This window comes from Trichosurus vulpecula, chromosome 1 (assembly GCF_011100635.1).
Source record: "Trichosurus vulpecula isolate mTriVul1 chromosome 1, mTriVul1.pri, whole genome shotgun sequence".
NCBI lineage: Eukaryota > Metazoa > Chordata > Mammalia > Diprotodontia > Phalangeridae > Trichosurus > Trichosurus vulpecula.
In genome coordinates, this window is record NC_050573.1 from 406,307,370 (window position 1) to 406,328,170 (window position 20,801).

The following is a 20,801-nucleotide window of genomic DNA, read 5'->3' on the forward strand; positions in this document are numbered from 1 at the left end:
CTAACCCCAGAAGGCATAAGTCAGGTCATCCTGATTGATAGAATGTATGCTAGAGGGCAGCTAGGTGGTGCAGTGAGTAGAGCACCAGCCCTGGAGTCAGGAGGACCTGAGTTCAAATCCGACCTCAGACACTTGACACACTTACTAGCTGTGTGACCTTGGGCAAGTCACTTAACCCCAATTGCCCTGCCTTCCCCCCTCAAAAAAAAAAGATAGAAGGTATGATCAACCACCCCATCCAAAAGCAAAGCAGAGGGTGGGGAGGATAGAGGGGAAAGCCTGGTCCTGGAAAAAAGCTTCAATTTAAAAACTAAGGCTAGAGAGATGAGGAAATCTAAGAAAACACCAACCACTAGTATAATTATTGTAGATTCAGAGATACCCCAAAATCAAACATAGGAGAGAGTATCTCCATAACAATGGCAAGCAGAGACTCAAAGGAAAAAAATGGACTTTTTTTCCACAGGTATTATGTGACTATCTCAAAGAAAGAAAAGGTAAAAATGCAATAAAAGCTCTATTGGAAAGATTTGGAAAAAGAATAGCTTAGAAGAGATACTAGTAAATTTTACCTGTTTAATGAACTCCTTTAAAATTCAAATAAATCAAACAAAAATCAATGACTCCTTGAGGTAACAAGAAAGAAAGTTTTTGATCAAACCAAGAAAAGGACCTAAGTGTAAAAAAATATTTATAAGAACTCTTTTTGGTGCAGCACCTACCTCCCCAACTCATTATGAGGATCAAATGAGATAAGATTTGTAAAGTGCTTACTGCAATGCCTGGTACATAGTAGGCTCTATATAAGTGCTAGCTATTATGATTATTATTATCATTGGACTCCCTGAAAACCATGATTTTTTTTAAAAAGCCTGAACCACATATTCCAAGAAATCATAAATGAAAACTTCCCAGACCTATAAGAATCAAAAGAAAAAAGTAAGATCAAAAGAGTCTACCCAACACCTCCCAAAACAAACCCAGAAAGGAAAAGTCCCCAGAATATCACAGCCAAAATCTAGAGCTTCCATATAAATATATATATATATACATATGTTTAGTAGCCAGAAATCCAACAGTTCAATTAGCGAGGAACCATAGTCAGAATCACATGGGACCTAGAAGCTTCTGCTCCAAATGAGAGGAGATCTTGGTAAAGGTTATAATCAAGAATAACCTACTCTGAAAAGTTGAGTAGAATTCCATGGGGAAAAATTGGATCTTTAATGGAAGAGAGGACATTTGATCATTTCTGATGAAAATACCAGAGCTGAGTAGCAGCTTGAACATGCAAACACAACACTCAGGAAAAATCTGAAAAGGTAAATTTATTTGGATAATTAGAAAGAGTCATATGGTGATGATGACGGGCTAGCACTCAAACAGGAAGAAAAACAAGTATCCCTTCAGATCCTTAACTGTCTCCAAATGGCAACTGGGGAGTTAAACAAGAAAAACAGAAGAGGTAGGGAAATGAATTGATTTGGTTCTGAGGGTTTTAAGGAAGGAAATTGAAACAAGGATAAAGGGAATTTCCTAGGGCAGAAAGGAAGAAGTGAGGAGGAATTTGCTATTTCTCATGATTGGAGTGTGAGAAAAGCATAGAGGAATAGATGAAAGGAGTGGACATTGAATGAACCTCCCTCCTACCTGAAATGGAGGAGAGAGGAGGGAGGGGGAAGAAGGAAGAAGAAAGAAGAGAGGGAGAGGCAGCTGGTGGTGCAGCAGCCAGAACACTGGGCCTTGGAGTCAAGATGACTTGAGTTCAAATCCAGCCTTACACGTTTACTAGCTATGTGAATTTGGGCAAGTCATTTGACTTCTATTTATCTCAGTTTGCTCAACTATAAAGTGAAGACAATAACAGCACCTACCTCGAATGATTATTGTGAGGATCAAATGGGATATTTGCAAAAGAAAAAAAAAAGGCCCTTAACATAGGGCCTAGCACAAAGTAGGCACTATATAAATGTTTGTTCCCTGCCCCTCTTTTATTTTACTAAACATATTGCAATATAATTGACTCCCTTCGCAATCCTATGTATTTGATTTTGTGCATTTAAAAATATGATTCCTGGAACGGGTTGATAGGCTTCACTAGACTGTCAAAGGGGGTCCATGACACCAAAAAAGACTAAGAATTCTTATTCCAAAAAAATTAAAACAACTCTGAGGAACTACCTCACACCTATCAGATTGGCTAATATGACAGGGAAAATAATAACTGTTGGAGGGGATGTGGGAAAATTGGGACATTTATGCATTATTGGTAGAATTGTGAACTGATCCAACCATTCTGGAGAAAAATTTGGAACTATGCCTAAAGGGCTGTAAAATTATGAATACTCTTTGATCCAGCAATATCACTACTAGGTCTGTATCCCAAAGAGATTTAAGAAAAAAGAGGGAAAGGACCTATTTGTACAAAAATATTTATAGCAGCTCTTTTGTAGAGGCAAAGAACTGGAAATTGAGGGAATGCCCATCAATTGGGGGATGGTTGGACAAGTTGTGATATATGATATGTAATAGAATATTACTGTGCTATAAAAAATCATGAGCAGGCTGATTTCAGAAAACCCTGGAATGACTTAAATGAACTAATGCAAAATGAAGTGCGCTGAGCAGAAGCAGGACAGCATTGTACACAGTAACAGCAATACCATACAATGATCAGCTATGAATGACTTAGCTCTTCTCAGCAATACAATGATCCAAGACAATTCTAAAAGACTCATGATGAAAAATGTTATCCACTTCCAGAGAAAGAACTAATGGAGTCTGAATACAGATTGAAGCACACAATTTTAAACTTTCTAGATTTTTTTCATGGTTTCTTTTTTCCTTCAGTTCTGTTTTCTTTCACAACATGACTAATATGGTAATATGTGTTGCATGATTAAACATATGTAACCTATATCAAATTACTTACTCTTTCAGGGAGGAGAGAAATGAGGGAGGGAGAAAATTTGTCTTTATATATAAATGGGGAAATTATTTAAAAAAAAAGAATCCTTACTCTAAAGGAATTTTGTTTCTGATAAGCCATACGTAGTCATGTCAAAGGGTAGTAAATGAGTTGGATTCAGGCAATAGCAAAACTGATACAGAGGAGGGACAAGGCCTTCCACTCCACTCCTTGGGGGGGATATAGTTCAATATGATGCTGTAACTAGAAAGGTCAACAAACCATTGAGTGTTATTAAAAATGGTACTGGAAGCAAAAAATAAATCAATAGAAATAAAACCATTTTACCAGCTTTATACAAAGTTGACACATGCTGTACAGAGTTCACGTTGCCACCATTAAAGAAAGAGGTAAAAGAGCTGGAGAAGGCCAGCTGAACCCATTCAACATAGACGGAGAACCATGATTACAGATGCAATGATGAAACACTACCCAGCTCCTGACAGAGAAGTGATGGACTCAGGGTGCATCAGAATAAGATGTACATATTGGGACGTGGCCAACGTAAGAATCTGTTTTTCCTGACTGTGCATAGTCAAGTCATATCCACAAGGGCTTTGCTTTTATTTTCATTTCAATAAAGATGTCAGGGAAGGTAGAAGGGAGAGAATATGTGTTTGTTATTTTAAAAAATTAAGTTTAATATGTGGAGAGTAATAATAATAGCATATTTTTGTAGCATTTGATATTTACAAAGTATAATACAAACATACCGTTACGTCTTCACAGCAATCCTGTGAGATAGGTAATACAAATACTATCTGCTTCATTTGACTGATGAAGAAATTGAATCTCAAAGAGGTAAAGTGACTAACCTAACATCCCAAAGCTAGCACAGACATGCACAGAGTATATATAGGTCAGGTATGTCAGCACATCCCATGCTGAACACTACCATTGGTCCTTCTCCAAAAAGGGATTTGTTCCACCGAAGGACAGAAGGACCAATAATAACACTTGCCCGCTCATCTTCTATGCATGATTAAGATGTCTAAAAAGTGGAAAAGCCAGGAGCGTAATCCAAATTTTCTGACTGCTTCCTATGCAATACCCTGCCTGCATGCCGACCTCACACAAGAAATGCTGCATGAAGTCAGACTAACAAGATTTGTATTAGACTGTAAGCTCCACAAGATTAGGAACCATGTGTGATCTAAACTTCATTTCATCCTCTGTACCTAGCACAGTGCTCTTGACACAAGGAAAATATAAATGAAGCACTTCAGCTGTTAATATTAAATGTTGGTGAATTGGATCAAATTGAACTGACTACTCATTCAGGAAAAGCTGTAGCCAATAGAAGACCTGATGGAACAAAGACACTCCTGTGCCCCAAATCCCACTGGAACTAGAAACTTGATACAACAAAACAGTAAGAGAAGAATTCTACTAAACAGTATGCTATTAAAGCCTAAAAATATAAATAGGTTTAACAGAAGTTAATATAAATTAATGAATGACAAATCCTTAAAGGAGTGTTTAAGGGAAAATAGGGTGTTTGAAGAATATCCTAGAGCAGAGCTGTCAAACACAGCTTATGGGCCATCTGCAGCATCCAATATCCCTAAGTACAGCCTGAACCAGATTAAAATATAGTTGGAAAATATTTAACAAAATAAAAATATAATAAAACATAGGTAATATTACATTTTAAAACCAAGCCAATATGTGGCCTACAAGAATGAATTTGTTTAGTTGTTTTTGACTCTCTGTGACCCCATTTGGGGTTTTCTTGGCAAATATACTGGAGTGGTTTGCCATTTCTTTCTACAACTCATTTTACAGATGAGGAAACTGAGGCCAACAGGGTTAAATAACTCACCCAGGGTCACATGGTTAGTAAGTGTTTGAGGCTAGATTTGAACTCAGGAAGATGAGTCTTCCTGACTCCAGGCCTAGTGCTCTACCCACTGTGCCACCTAGCTGCCCCTTATGTACAGTTTAGTGGCCCCTATTTCTATTTGAGTTTGATACCACTGTCTGAGAGTGCTGGGCCTGAAGTCAGGAAGACCTGAATTCAAATCCAGCCTCAGATACTTAATAGCTGTGTGACCCTGGGCAAATCATTTAACCTTCCTCTGTCTTAGTTTTGCCAAATGTAAAATGAGACTAATCACAGCACCCACCCCCCAGGGTTGTTGTGAGGATCAAATGATATAATATTTGTAAAATGATCAACACATTGCCTAGCACACCGTAGACAAAAGCAAATCCAACTTTCTGGCCCTGACGGGAAGATTAAAAGGCAGAAAAAAGAAAAGCAAAGACCTGGAACCTAAGGGGATGTTGACTCGCTCATTGCCCAGCACCCAGGGAATGGTGGAACTAATTGTTGTATATGTAATGGTATAATAACTACAACCAAAAAAAAATGAATTCAGTGCAATTACAATAAACAACTTGTGCAGACAAAAAATGGGGGGGGGGGATCCATCTCTCTTTTCTTTCTTTGCAGATGAGCAGTATTATAGCTGTAAAACATTGTGACCCACCATGTCACACGCTGTCAGATTCAAGTGGATAGCTTTGCTGAACTGCCTTTTTTTTCCTTCGTTTTTTATTACAAGAAATGTTACACTGAGTTAGAGGAAGGAGAAAGGATCTATTCAAAAGGGAAAAACAAAAGTTATCAGTAAACTTTTTTTAATTTGGAATACCTAAAACATTTTAAAATGTTTAAACCTAGAAAAAAAGTAAAATTAATGTGTGAAATTTGAGGCACACCTATATCAGGGGTGGGATGGCAGCTAAAATTCGTCTTTAATCTGTATTTTATTTTCAGGTCTCGTGCAAAAAAATCCCCACATACAAGACTGAGTCCTACAAAAACTAACTTTCTCCCCCCTTCCTCTTCATCTCTATCATCCAGCCTCCCTGGCTTCCTTGAGTCACAGCTAAAGTCTTACCTGTTGTAAGAAATCTTTCACAGTCCTCCTTAATCTTTTTTTTTCCCACATTTTAATTTTCTTTATTATTCAAAAAATATATCCTTTCTATTTGCTTTTTTGACTCTCGGCCTGTACCTTCAACACCTTCACAACAATTTTCTGTTTCTCTATCAGGAAAGCACGCTTGATCCTGTCATGGACACACTTAGCACACATGGAGCCATCATAAGCCCTGCTGACACGCTTTTTTGTTTTTGATAGCCTCATAAGAACTTTAGCTCTCACTGCACGAACACCTCGAAGTCTTCCTGGGCATACACCACAGGCTGATTCTGGTGCTTTTTCAACTTTCTTGGTATAAGGGTAAACAATTTTGTTACCCGCGGTTGGTGACAGCCGAGTTTTGTTGGAAGCTGTATTTATTGTAGGACAGCCTACGGCGATATGTGAGATGCTGAACCATTTTTAATTTCTGTCAGGACCGTCACTGGAAGAGGGAAAAGGAAGTGTCGGTCCTCCTTCATCTTAATGCCTTCTCTCTGTTGATTATTTTCAATCTAACCCATATATAGCTTGTTTGTATATAGTTGTTGATATGTCGTCTCCCCCATTAGACTGAGAGCTCCTTGAGAGCAGGAATTAGCATGTTTTCGTCTTCATTTCCCAAGCACTTAGCACAGTGCCTGGTGCCTAGTAGCTCCTTGATAATGCTTGTTGACTGAAGCACAGAAAAGTTGGAGTTCATGTCCAGTTCAACAGAAATGCTGGTTTCTTTATTATGTGTAATGCTCTCTCTATGGCAAGCATACAAGAGGAAGGTATTTATTATGCTGTTAAAATACATTCCAGATGCTCCTGAATTGTCTTGCCACAGGTCAGTATACATCGCTTGATACTATATTCTTAGAGTTCTTTTTAAGTCACATGCCCCATGATCTTGATTTTTTTCCTCTTGTGCTCCTTCCCAGATTCTGAAAAATAGTTCTCTTATTGACTTTTCTATAAACTTTGCTAATTCACATAAGCTAAAGGGTTGAAAGGGACTTGAGAAATCAAGTAGTGCCCACCTCTAATACATGCATAGCATACCCTCCAAGAGAGAATTGTTAACTTGGATTGCCTGCATAAGGACTACTGATTTCAAAACTTCCATGTACTTGAGAAATCTCCCATTCCCAGATTTGCAAAAGTACTACTGACTTGGAATGCCAATTAAGACAGAGAACCCATCATTTAAATACAGTTCATCTAAGGACACAATACGTCCTAGATGCCATATACTCTTCCCCCAAATTGCTGTTGTTGTGTTTGTCCTTCATTTTCAAAGAGGATCATAACATCAGGGAAATGATGACATGACTTGCAGTTGACTTTGATTTGAGTGAGGGAGGGCTGTGCAAGGTCACCAGCATCACTTTCTCCTCCAGAGTCATCTGGTTCCAGTGACCTGATATTCATCAGAATGATTAGAAATGGCCCAGGATGCAATGGGAGACCCTGGCCCTTTTAGGCTAAGGCCTTTTCAGGTTCTCACTTTGAGTGAGGTAACGCCCATTCAGTAAGAAGTGAGTCAAGGGATGGCCCCTTTAATTAAAAAAAAGTCAAGCTGGGAGGGGAAGATCCTCAGGGTTGCTGGTCAAAACAGAAACAGTTACTATTGACATTCACTCTGAGCCAGGAGGGCCCAAAATGTATAGTGGAGCTTGGGGAGGGACCTACTGTGGTCCAATCTACATCTCCAGTCATCTTGATGAATATCTGGCCACTGGACCCAGATGGCTCTGGAGGAGAAAGTAAGGCTGATGACCTTGCACAGCACCCCCACCCTCACTCAAATCAAAGTCAACTGCAAGTCATGTCATCAATTCCCTGATGACATGGTCCTCGTCCAAAACAAAGGACAAACACGAGCTGTGAATAGTCCAAGCTGCCTTAATGGAGACCCAGACAGTTGGGTAACTCACCTCATCCTCTTCCTCTCCTTCTCCCTCTCCACAGGAAAGTAAATTTTGATGGCCTGAAGCTTCCCAGTTAACTTGGGGTTTTCCTTCCTTCCTTCCTGTCTTCCTGTCTTCCTTCCTTCCTTCTTGTCTTTCTTTTCTCTCTCTCTCTCTCTCTCTCTCTCTCTCTCTCTCTCTCTTTCTCAAAGACCAAACCTTAAGCCCATTTCTTCCCCCAAATACAATGAAACCAAATATATATGTATTTGTGTATGCATGTGTGTTTATACACATTCATGCATCTTATATGTTTATATACATATAGCACAGACATACATATTTGGGTATATACATGCATATTATTGACTATAAACTTTGCTAATTCACAAAAGCTTGAGTTGAAAGGAAATCTAGAGGTCCTCTAGTCCCAACTTAAACCTGAGACATAAACTGCTTCTATAATAGACCCCCAAAATGACTAATCCAGCTTTTGCTCCAACATCCTTAGTGAAGAGGAACTTGCTATCTCATAAGCCAGGCTACTAAATTTTGCATTACTATTTGGTAGAAAGATTTTCCTTCTCCAGGATCCATGTAAGCTTCCCAATAACTTTCATTCATTAGTAAGATATCTGCCCTCTGTATCTCAGAGATAACATATGCCTAATCCCTCTTCTACAGGACGACACTTCCAATAACTGAAGAAGGAAAAAAACATTAAAAGAGAAAGTATTCTAAATATTTATGAAGTCAATGTGCCTGCTGCTTGTCCTGAGTCCATGTTGTTCTATTAAGAATTCCTCCTGTCATCACTGATGAGGTTTTTTGGTAAGGTGTGAATTTTTTGCTTTGCCCTTCCTGGTCATTTCAATGAGATAGCAAAATCAGACCACATTCATGGGGATTTATTGATTCCAAGGCATTTCATACAACTGAGCTTATCCTTGGGGCTTTGTTCACTAAAAGAAGGTGCAGGAGAGAGAGGACAAGGACTAGAAAACAGAAAATGTAATAGACACAAACTCAGTTCTTTGAAGGGAAACTTTTGTAGTCATGTGACCCCCTATGCTCTGGGGAACCACTTGCTTTCAAGTATTATCTGGCCCTTCCAATTTAGACACAGGGGAGGACTTCTTGAACCAAGTGAAGGTCAGAGCCAAGGGAGAGCAAGGGACAGCTTTAATGTGGAAGAACAAACCTGGACTTCACCTTTCACTAGGATTGTGAGAATTTAGATTCTGTATGTCTGAAGAAATGGGGATCAACTCTGGATTGACTCTGAGTCACTTACCCTTTTCAGGAAAGGGGAAGATCACCTAAATCTGGAGAAATGTGTATGTCCTTGAGAGGTGAGGCTCACCAGAGGGCCTGGTTGCCTAACTCTCTAGCAATGCCAAGTTCTCTTTCCTTTCCATAGAAGTCCTACCTAAGATAGTCCTATAAGTCTGAAGGAATAGATACCTCATTAGAGGGGTGTCTTGCTTGACTTTCTAGCAACCCTGAGCTCTTTCCTCCAATGGGAGTTAAGGAAGATGGAAGAATCACCTAAGGAGAATACTATAAGTTGAGAAGACTTTAAAGTTCTGTGTGGCACCTAGGTGGCACAGTGAATAGAGTGCCTGAATTGTAGTCGGGAAGACCTCAGTTCAACTCTGACCTCAGACATTAGCTGTTTGACCCTGGCCAAGTCATTTAGCCCTGTTGGCCTCATTTTCCTCATCTGTAAAAAGATCCAGAGAAGGAAATGACAAACCACTCAAATATCTTTACCAAGGCCACCCCAAAGGGGGTCACAAAGAGTTGACAGGACTAAACAACAAAAAGCGGAGGCAGGGCTCATGGAAGAGGGTTGTTTTGACTTTTATGGGTTTGAGTGTGCATCCTTTCTGTTTTGGTTGGGTTAGGTAAAGGAGACTCTATTTTCAATGTTCTATTAGCCTGAGTGCTTACAGTATGAGCTAAAAGTTGTCATACCATCATTGAAATTACCTTTATCAGGTGAGAACACATCTCAATTGACTCTATCAATCAGAGGTGTGAATAAGGGCTCCCTTGAATCAGCCAATCAAAGCTATTTATACAATACAGGATGTCTGCTCAGGCTGTTGAGGGACTTGACCATGTTCTGTGAAGCTTTTATAAAACCATCAAGATAGTTTGGAATTAGGGAATTAGGCATCTGGCAATAGAGATGAGAGAGCTACCCCAGCCAAACTCCTGAGGAGGAAATGCTTTAAGAGAGAACACCTTGACCCTTCCACCACAATCCCTAGAAAAGAAGAGAACCTAGTAAGCTTCGGAAGGTTGAAGGATTTTGGAATTCCCATTGGTATCATAGCCCTACTAGCACCCCTGAAACAAACACCCCTGACACAGGGTCTCTATTGGGAGGCAGGACAAAATAGACATACTGAAGAAATCAAATTCCGATGTTTCAGATAAAACCCAGGGTGCTGACGCAAGCCAGAGAATTACTTAGGGAGAAGTTCCTAAGATTGAACCCAATATGTAAATACATAGCTTTGGCTCTGGGCCACAGGTTATACTTACATTAGAACTTGTTGCTATTAAAGTATTAATTCAGTTGCTATCATCATCAATTAATTCTAATTAATTCACATTCAGGAAAATTTATTACTGGGGAAAGTCATTGGAAAATGACTGATATTTTAAAAAGAAGAACATCATTAAAATATTAGCCAAAAATGCAATGCACGTATTTTAAAATTACAAAGTAGAGGGAATAGTAAATGGAATATTAATGCAAATTGCTAAGTAATCCTGACTTGGCCCCCTTACTACCTATGTGAGCTTGGACCTCTCTGAGCAGATTTCCCTTCTTTAAATGAGGGGGTTGGACTAGATGACCTCTACATTCCCTTCCAGCTCTAAACTCACGATCTTTTGATAATTCTATAATATGCAAGTTGCTGTTCCATCTACTAAGATCTTCAGGAATTGTTTGCTACGTGATTTACAGTTAATGGTGCTTTGTTTTGTTTTCTGTAGGCAAACAGTGCTCAGGAGAAAGGATCAATTTGAGATTTCTCACCTTCTTAGATCAGTCTTAACTGGGCTTGATTTCCAAATGACTCAGAAAAAATCTCTCTGCAAAACAATTTAAGCAAAGTTTTATAACTCTTTTTTATGTAATCAAACAATAACTTATAAGAAAATTTAAACTCAGACGGACTAAGTTAGTCTCCCCCCCAAAAAAGCGTTATAACAAAGCTATTTGTTGATTTAAGATGAAACAAATCCTAGTACTTTTGGAGATTAAATCCTTCAGGAATTTTTAAAAATGATGGTAGAATTCCCTTCCCATAAACCAAAACAGCTCATTTGATGATTTAGTTTGAAGGAATTAACCTCCAAAAGACTTTTAGATCTTCAACTCTCCTTAAACTGCAACGCAATCTAACCACATAAATTTAAAGCTCTAGTTTGTGATCGATATCCATTAAGCAGGAGGAAAAAGATGATATATTCCACTGTAGGGACCAGGCCTGAGGCTAAATCCTTGCTTTGATTTCAAATGAGTGACTATGGTGGTTGCATCTAAGAAAAACAATCCTCTTCCCTTTCACACCCTGTATGTTCTTTGAACTCTCGTTCCAGGGGTGACCACATTCTTCACCCTGCTGGTTCCCTTGGGTCAGAGATCTCTTACTAAACACTTGTCATTTTTCTCTACTTTAATCCTGCTCACACAGGTTTACCTAATGCCAATTTTCCCTCAGGATCTTGTCCCTAATGCCGTATGCCCCATTTCTCTTCAGCATAATAAGTATAGTCATCAACACCATGAATAGATTCTTTAATAAGAAAATGCAGAGAAGCACCATTACCTGGAGACAACTCCATTTTCTATACATGCTTACATATGGACTTATGTTGAGAGTAGGGATTGCTTCATTCTGTGGGTTTGGATCCCTAGAACCTAGCACATTTCTTAACACATAGTAAGTGGTTAATGAATGCTTGCTAAAGGTGAGGAGTATAGGGATTGGAAAGGCAATGAGGAAGATGGAAGCCTTATTTTGGTGGTAGAAGGGGATGTTATTGATTAATGCTTATAGGAGTAAAGAAAGAAGCTCTGTGAAGAGAGATGGGAATCTTGTGCTGGGCATTATCTGCAGGGATTTGGTGCTTGGAGAAACCACTGTTCCTACCTTGGGATGAGGGAAGGGGAAAGGGAATCTAACCTCCCAAAGCAACTTGCTTATTCTTTCCCTGATTCCCCTAGGTTCCCACACTGACCTCCACTTCCTGAGGGTTCAGCTTCTCTGGGTTTTTGAAGTTCAGAGCTCTACTCGGTATCTCAGGACCTCAAAACCCTTGAGCCTGGAGTGTTCCCATCTGAACACTTCCACAGTCTCCAACCTGGGGCTTTCTCAGGGGATTCCTCCACTCAGTCCCTCAGGACAAAGATTTTTTACAGGCTGCCAGTGTCCCCGGCAGTCTCTGGTTGATCTGGGATGCTACACAACCGTTGCTAGCCTTGCTAGTCCCCAGGAGACTTTTTGCAGTTCTGGGGTGAAAGCAGGAATTTGCTGTAGTTGTTCATTCTTATATTCTCATTGGTTTTCTTGATCATTATTCAGCCTGGTGAGAACCTCAGGATTTTATTAAAGTAGGTTTGTGAGAGTTGGACCAGACTACAGTTTAGGTGACCATCTTGGCAGTGATTCAACTGCTTTCTGACTGGTCTGAGGTTAAAGGCTCTTGAATTGCCTATGCTCTACTTTCCACCAATCAGAGGTTGCAGGGTTTTTTATCTCTGGGGATCAGTCACTGGCAGGGATTGGTTATGATATATTGAGGATGCTATTAGCAAAATACTGGTTGGGGCAGCTTAGAGAGGATGGAAAAAGGAGGCTACAGTTACTATAGCAGAATTACACTCACCTTCTCTCCCTCACCTGTCTGCAAAAGATAAGACAACTTTTCAAACCCATTCTAACTAGGTGAATGAACATATATTAAGTCTGGCTACTATATGAAAAGGCACAGTTCTAGGTGGTGGAGATATAAAGATAAAAATAAAAGTCCCTGCCCTCAGGTAGACTATATTCTTCTGCAGAAATACCATCTGTACATATATAAGTAAATTTAAGATAAGAATATTTTTCTCTTTTTCATTCTTAAAACTCTACCCCTATTTACAATGAAACTAGATTAACTGCCCACATAATAGGCACACCATTGCTCAATAATAAAAGTTAGCATTTATATGGCTGTAAGGCACTTTACCAAATCATCTAATTTTATCCTCACAACAGCCCTGCAATGCAGTATTTAACTGAGCTTAAGTAACTTGCCCAGAGTTACACAGTAAGTGTCTGAGGCTGAATTGGAATATAGGTGTTCTTCCTAACTCCAGGCCCGGAATTGTATCTACTGAACCACCTAGCTATTTAAGAACTTTTGTCTCCAACATACTATATAATACACTATACAGATTCTTTAGTCATTGACCACCAGCTCTTGATATAAGTAGAAAGTTAGGCCATAGGCCTGCCTACCATCTTTGTTCTTCTCCAACAAAATGTGAGATGCCCTTGTACAACTCACTGATCTCTAGGGAAAGGAGGCTACCGAAAAGCTGGCGATGTTTTACCCTCCTGTTCTGTCAATATCAATATGAAGAAAGACATCACTAAGGAAGGAGAAACTGATGGGGGGGGGGATTGTCAGTACAGCATGAACTAAGACTGACAGGTTTCAAAGTATATATTTATGCTTGAGCCACTACTCCCATGGCTGGTTTTTGATTTGTTTCTTTGGCTGATGATTTATGTGTACATCCCTATAAATTTCTGTGATTTTTCCAATGTGATACTGATATACTCAAAGCACAGAACTGAAAGTTGGCACTGTTGAAATTTGGTATAATAACCAGATTTTTAGCTTTTTCTCAGAAATCTTGAAAGACCTTATAATTATACAGTGTACCTACAGAGCTCCAAAGAAACTCTCCCTGTGACCATATGACTCATTACTTTATTTCCCATTCTGACAAAATTCATAGAACCATAAAGTTTCACATCAAGCCATAATTTCCATATTAACAGTTTAAAATCTGTTCATTTATTTTGAAAGTATTTAGCATTTTTCCTTCTGATTTTCTTTTGAAATGTAGCTTTTTGCCACTGGGGGAAAAAACTTGGACATTTTATATAGTTGTATCATAAAATTACAGACAGTTCTGTAAAGTCCCTTATCTCTTAAAAATATAAATAATACAGAAATATACATAAGAACTAAACAGCAGCAAGAAATATGGAAACCACTAGACCACATACAAAACAATCCCCATGCTGTCATTTTAAACTTTACACTGAAACTACTTTGGTCTTTGAGCTGATTATTTTTGTTACATCCTGATGGGTAATCAGACCTCGGTATATTTATTGTTTCTTTATATCCTAGAAGAGATGCATAGGAGGTCATATGAAACCTCATTGCTTTATATTCCTTAGGTCACTGCTCCCACCACTATTGTCCCAAGATCTTCAGCCAAAGCATACAGCTCCCAATAATGCAAGATCAGAGATTTAGAGCTAAAAAGGACCTTGGAGGCCCTCGTTTATAGATGGGGAAAGTGAGATCCAGGGAGGAAAAGCAACTTACTTAAGGTTAAGCCTACTGCATAACAACACAGACAAAATTAAATTCTTATATGATGAATTTAATCAACATAAGAAGCCAGTTGGATCATAGAAGTTGGAAATGGAAATATTTACAAAAATATTTATAGCAACTCTTTTTGTGGTGGCAAAGAATTGGAAACCAAGGGGATGCCCATCAATTGAGAAGGGTATACGAATGTAATGGAATACTATTATGCTATAAGAAATGAGGAGCAGACGGACTTCATAATAACCTGTAAAGACTTACATGATCTGATGCTGAGGGGAGCAGAACCAGGAGAACATTATACGCTATTACAGACACACGTTGTCTGATAGACTTGGCTCTTCTCAGCAATACAAGGTTCAAAGACAGCTCCAAAAGACTCATAATGGAAAATGCTATCTACAACCAGAGAAAGAATTTTGGGGTCTGAATGCAGATTGAAACAAACTATTTGCTCTCTCTCTTTTTTTTCTTTTTTCTTCTTTCTTGTTTTTTTTCTTCTTTCTCATGATTCATTCTATTGGTTATATTCTTTACAATTTGACTGTTGTGTAAATAAGTTTAATGTGAAGGTATATGTAGAACCTGTATCAGATTACATGCCATCTTGGGAGGGAAGGGGGAGGAAAAGGAGGGAGAGAAAATTTGGCACTCAAAAACTTCTGGAACTGAGTGTTGTAAACTAAAAATAAAAAATAAATTTTAAAAAAAGAAGCCAGTTAGGGATAGTGAAAAATCTCTTTCATCAAAGGGCTCTCCTTCCCTGGTTTTGCTTGCCTTATCTGAATAATTATTTTGACCCTCACACATTGCTTTTCAGATCTTTTAGGTTTGGCCTATAAAAAATAAACACCATTAAAGTTATTTGTATGGTTCTCAACATACTCAATTTAGGGAGTTATTGTGATTTGATAGGAAAAGACCTGAATGAGGAAGGGCTCCATTAGTAATTAGCCACTTGGGCTGGGCAAGAGGAAAGCATATTGGATTTGGAATCAAAAGAACTAGGTTTAAATCCCAATTATGCCACTTGCTATGTATGGGAACTTGAACAAGTTCCTCAAAATCTCTAAGCCTCAGTTTCCTCACCTGTAAAATGAAAGAATTAGATTAGATCAGAGATTCTTAACTTGGGGTCTATGAACTTGGTTTTAAAAAATATTTTAATGACTATTTCAATATAATGAGGAGAGGGGAGATGTAATCCTATGTATTTAATTTTATGCACTTAAAACCATTATTGTGAGAAGGAGTCCTTAGGCTTCACCAGAAATGCCAAATGGGTCCCTGACGCAAAAAAAAAAAAGCTTAAGAACCCTTGGATTCCATTGTCTCTAAGTTCTCTTTCAATTCTAAAGTCCCATTGTCTTATTAACCCTGGGTCTCAGTTTCTGTAAATGGGGTAAATGTCTTTCCTAGTCTGTCTACCTGGCATATTACATCAAATGAGCTAATGGAAAAGAAATCACTCTGGAACAAAACGCTAAACAAATTCGAGGTCATCATCATTATTATAATTGAAAAGGGAAAGACTTGCGTGTCTTCAGAAGTAACTGTAAGAACACAACTACTATGGAAATATGATTTACATGGTTGAACATATATAACCTATATCAAATTACTTAGCATCTTAGGGATGGTGGGGATGGAAGAGAGGAAGGGAGAAAATTTGGGACTCAAAATCTTATTTAAAAATTAATGTTAAAAATTGTTTTTACGTGTAATTGGAAAAAAGATAAAATATTAGTAAAATAAAGAAGAAGAAGAAGTAGCTGTGGGGAGAACTGTCCTAGAACAAAAGGGGAACCTAAACAGAAAGATTGCTGGAAAGTCCTCACTCCTACAGAGCAGATGTCCAGACCAAGGAATTCCCAGCTTGTAGGACAGCTCCTTCTGAAGGTGTTTCTTTCCAAAGATAACAAACCAAACAAGTGACTCCTATTAATTGCCCATTTCCTTAATAAAAATCAATCATTCTTGGGTGAACACAAGATAAGACTACATAAGACTCCATGGTAACCATTATTCAAATTTAATTCAACAAACATTAAGAGGCTACCATAGGCAAGGAGTTGTTCTAGGAGCTGGAAATACAAAACCCAAAATGAAACTGTGTCTGGCCTCAAAGAACCCTTCTAATAAGGGTTATAACACATCCACAAAATACAAGAACACACAAAGTTAGAACAAAGTAATTTCTGACTAGTTAGCAGGATATAGGAATAGAAAGGTAAGAGGCAAAGTGACGCCTGAGCTGTGTTTTGAAGAAACTAGGGCTTCTACTTGGTGAAGTACAGTGGGAGTTTCTTCTAGAGAGGGGGAATCATTTAGGCAAAAGCACAGAGAAAGGAGATTTGATGTCACATATGAGCAATAGCTAGTAGGACCATTTGACTGAAACAATACATAAAGGGGGTTAATATGAAATAAGACTTGAAAGGTTGGTAGGAGCCAGATTATTGAAGGCTTTAAATGCCAAGACAAGGATTTTGTATTTCATCCTGGAAGCAATAGGGAGTCATCAATTATTTCCAAAGGAAATATGAGTCCAAAGTAACTGTTCTAATATGTGTTCTATTTTCCCCTAGATGCTGCACAAAAAAGAAGGCCTGGAAAATGAAAACAATTCAGAGCAATACATTTGACACATACCAAGGGCGGGAGGGAAAGATTTTCTGGCTCTAATTCCCACTAGTTTTCCTTACTATCATGCTATATCTATCTACTGATTAAACTGATCAAGTGTAAGAGAGGCACTATGCTATCTACCCCAGAAGTATTTTCCCTACTGTTATGCTTGTAGACATGGCCTATAATGAAAAAGTGAGAACAGACACAATGTGGATAGACTTTAATACAAAAATGATTAGCACTCTGATCTTATCAGGAATATTCTTGAAGTTACCAGTCTTAGGTTAACTCGAGGATCCAGACCTGGTCCAATTCATTTCATTAAGCCTTTTCCCACAGCTCTTTTAGCTCATTCCTGAGCATGTTTCTTTTCTCCTCCTTGCCCCTCTTCTCTCCCTTGCCTTGGAAAAAAAAGATCCCTTTCCTCCCTGCTTTTCTTCCTTTGGCCCCCAGAGAAGATAGAACCAGAATGTTGGAACTGAGCACATGTATAGACAGGCAGCCTTTGCTTGCAGGCAAAAAGAGCAATTCCTCCCTTTCTCTGTTTACCCTAGAGTAATAAAAGGATAAATTAACTGAGACATCAAATCCTTTGGCATAATACTTAAGCTGCCCTGACTGGCACTGCCAAGGAAGTATGATCCTGCTGCTAATTAAGAGCACTCCTACTTATGTCCCCCTATGGTCATTTTCCTCCTGGTAATGGAATATTGACTTCAGGCAGAGCTGCATACTTTGCTGGAGCACTGAAAATCTGCAGGTGCATCAACACTTGGCAAAGAGAAAGAAAAATGTGAAGCAATAATTGAAACTTCAAGGAAGAAAAAAATCACACGCACATATTAAAATTAACTAGATATTTCAAATGATTGAGATTTGAAGCTATCATCCTAATAATCATTCCCCAATTCAATTGCTAGTATGTATTTTGCATACACACACACAAACACAGACACACACAATTGCCTTGGCTAGTATATAGATGTTTTTTCTGTGGAATATACACAAATCATTCTGATAGCCGAAGAAAACTGCACTGCTTTGCTTTCTGAATGCTGAAAACAGAAACAAAACCACCTCGAACAATTTTCTTGAATTATGATAGCTAACATTTATATGCTTTACAAATATCACATTCATCTTCAAAACAACCCAGGGAGGTAGGAGCTATTATGATCTCCACTTTACAGAGGAGGAAACTGAGGCTCAGAGAGGTCATGATTTGCCCAGGGCCACACAACTATAGCAAGTGTCTGAGGCAGAATTTTGTACTTAGGTCTTCCTGACTCCAGGTCCAACTCTCTATCCACTGCACCACCTAGCTGCCACCTCTCTGTTGCACCATCTAGCTAAACTAAACTGTCCTATTGTGACTGAAGATTAAAGTAGTAAAATGGTTGTTTTTATCAATCTAAACTTCTACTTTACGACTGTGGGCAGTGACTAATTTCATTACACTTTACACTTGCTGGATGGATCTTTAATTTAGTTCACTTTCTTTCAAAATCATTGTTTCTTTAAAAGACATTTGGCTCAGGGAAGTATCATCTAAAGTGTTTTCTCTAGCTACATCTGTGACCTTCTAAGCAGCCTGGAATCCACCATTTTAATTGCTTTTAGCTCAGTTTCTTCATTCTAATCTATCATCAGTATCTAAAATGAACATTGAGTTTCCATATGATGGGTGTAGCATTATTTTCTCTAGCTATCTTTTGGGATGAAAATTATGAGACTAAGAAACTTTATTTACATATAGTCCACAAAATTCAACCATAATATTTCCTACTTCCACTGTAAGGTTTTACTGACTACTGCCATGAGCACAAGGAAAATATGATTAGTGATAGGGATGTAATTCGATTAACAGGAAGTAGAGTGGGCAGTTTCTTATTTTATTGCTGGTTATTCTGTAATGCTGACTTCTAAAAGTTTGGTCAGATTCACAAACGAGTACAGATGGAGTTGTCTTGGGGCCATGAGAAATTGAGCCGATGACATTAATTTAAATAAATATGTAGTTGAATGAATACGCACTTTCCAACCTAGAGTGCTAACATTTATGTGGCATTAAATAATCATTATGTCACATTTATATATTTAAAATATTTATTGGTGCCTATCTTTTGTGAAAAATCAGACTACACAGATAAATTCAATTCAAAAGTCTATAGCAGCCCGTCTTTCATCAGTTACTAGAGAGGAAGAGCTCTCCCTCTGAGTCACATGACCTAGGTTCAAATTCCACCCCATTAATTACCCCCTGCGTGATCTTGGTCAAGTCACTTAAACTCTCTGAGCCAATTTACTAATCTAGAAAATGAAGGGACTAGAGGAAGCCACCTCTGAAGCCTCCCAGTTTTAGACCTATGATCTTACAATAATTTGTATTTCATTTCTTTCTTAACCATTCCCTCCCTTTAGGAGTATCCTCTGGATTTTCTTTTGTAGCTAGCTGTGAATATACTAAAGAACCAGAGGTGGTTACAAAGTACAGGAACTAAGAAAGGATGATTTACCGGAGTTTAATGGGAAAGTTCCCCTCCCCCACCTCAGCCAATTTTTGGTGACTAGGACCCAAAAATTACAGTTCTGATTTTTAGACATGGGGTTGGGGAAAGAGTCATAAGTACACAATATAAGAATGGTTTTTCCGTGCCTTCCTCGAGAAGCCAAATGTACCAAAAAAGAAACCAAAACTCGAAGGAGGGGGAGCTAAGAGTTTTGAAAATTTAGCCCCAGAAATTAGCAAAGGTGGGATATAGTTACATCGTTATTCTTCTCCACACCCGCAACTAACCAATCTTTCTTTCTAAGAAATAGGTGGTAGGAAGATCACTACTCTTAGGTTTAGTGACCCAAATCCTGGCTAGCCATATATTCGGTGTCAGTTCTAGGTGGGGAAATCCCAGGGTCTGAGCAGGAGAAGCCAACCCCGCGGTTAGACACAACTACACTTCGGGGAAAACAGTGGAGGAAAGCCAGTGGAGAAAGATCTTCGCTTCCACGAGGTCAGGTTGGTCCTAGATGCCGGTCTACTGAGTCTTTTTTCATCCTGCTGCCTTCAAGGCTGCCGCTCCTTCTTTTGGGCACCTTCAGCTCCTTTTATGGCGTAAGGATAACAACGCACCCTCCCATCACCAGCCTGGCACCCATCGCCTCCAGGGCACACCTTCCTATGCTTTCCTAATTTGCACTCCCTGAGGCTACGGGAGGACAGACATATTCCTAAAGGTTGCCTTCCTTTCCCACTCTGTAGAAAGAAGATTTGAGTGATAGCCTACTGAATATATGAGAGTCAGAGGCATCTACCAGAGATGCTTTTCTATCCTGCCCCCCGCCCGGCCTCGCCCCTTCCCTTCCTCGAGCCCCAACCCGAGAAAGAGCAGGGATAAAACAGGCAAAGAACGCGCTCAGTGGGAGAGAGAAAGGAGCTTCCCCGGCTTGTCTCTGGCGGTGCATCCTCGGGCCACAACGGCGGCCGCAAGTGGATGGTGATTCTGCTGCTGGCTGTGCAAGCTACCTTCCTTCCAACGGGCGGCCAAGGTACAGGAAGCTGCCACCCTGTGGGTACGAAGGCTGCCTGCTGATAACAGCGGAGAGTAGGCAGGCAGGAGACCAAGGAAAGCTCCTGCGCAGCACAGAACCCCGCCCACAGAAGCCCCAGCGACCCACCCCCCGCTTCTTTTTACCCTCAACAGCAGGGGAACCTCGCGTCTGGCAGCAGAGGTGGGGGAA

The 20,801-nt window shown here is 39.3% G+C and overlaps 1 pseudogene; it reads right to left on the bottom strand.

Moving 5' to 3' along the window:
• Window positions 1–5,961: 5,961 nt before the first annotated feature.
• LOC118834854 lies at window positions 5,962–6,319 on the bottom strand (annotated as a pseudogene).
• Window positions 6,320–20,801: the final 14,482 nt, after the last annotated feature.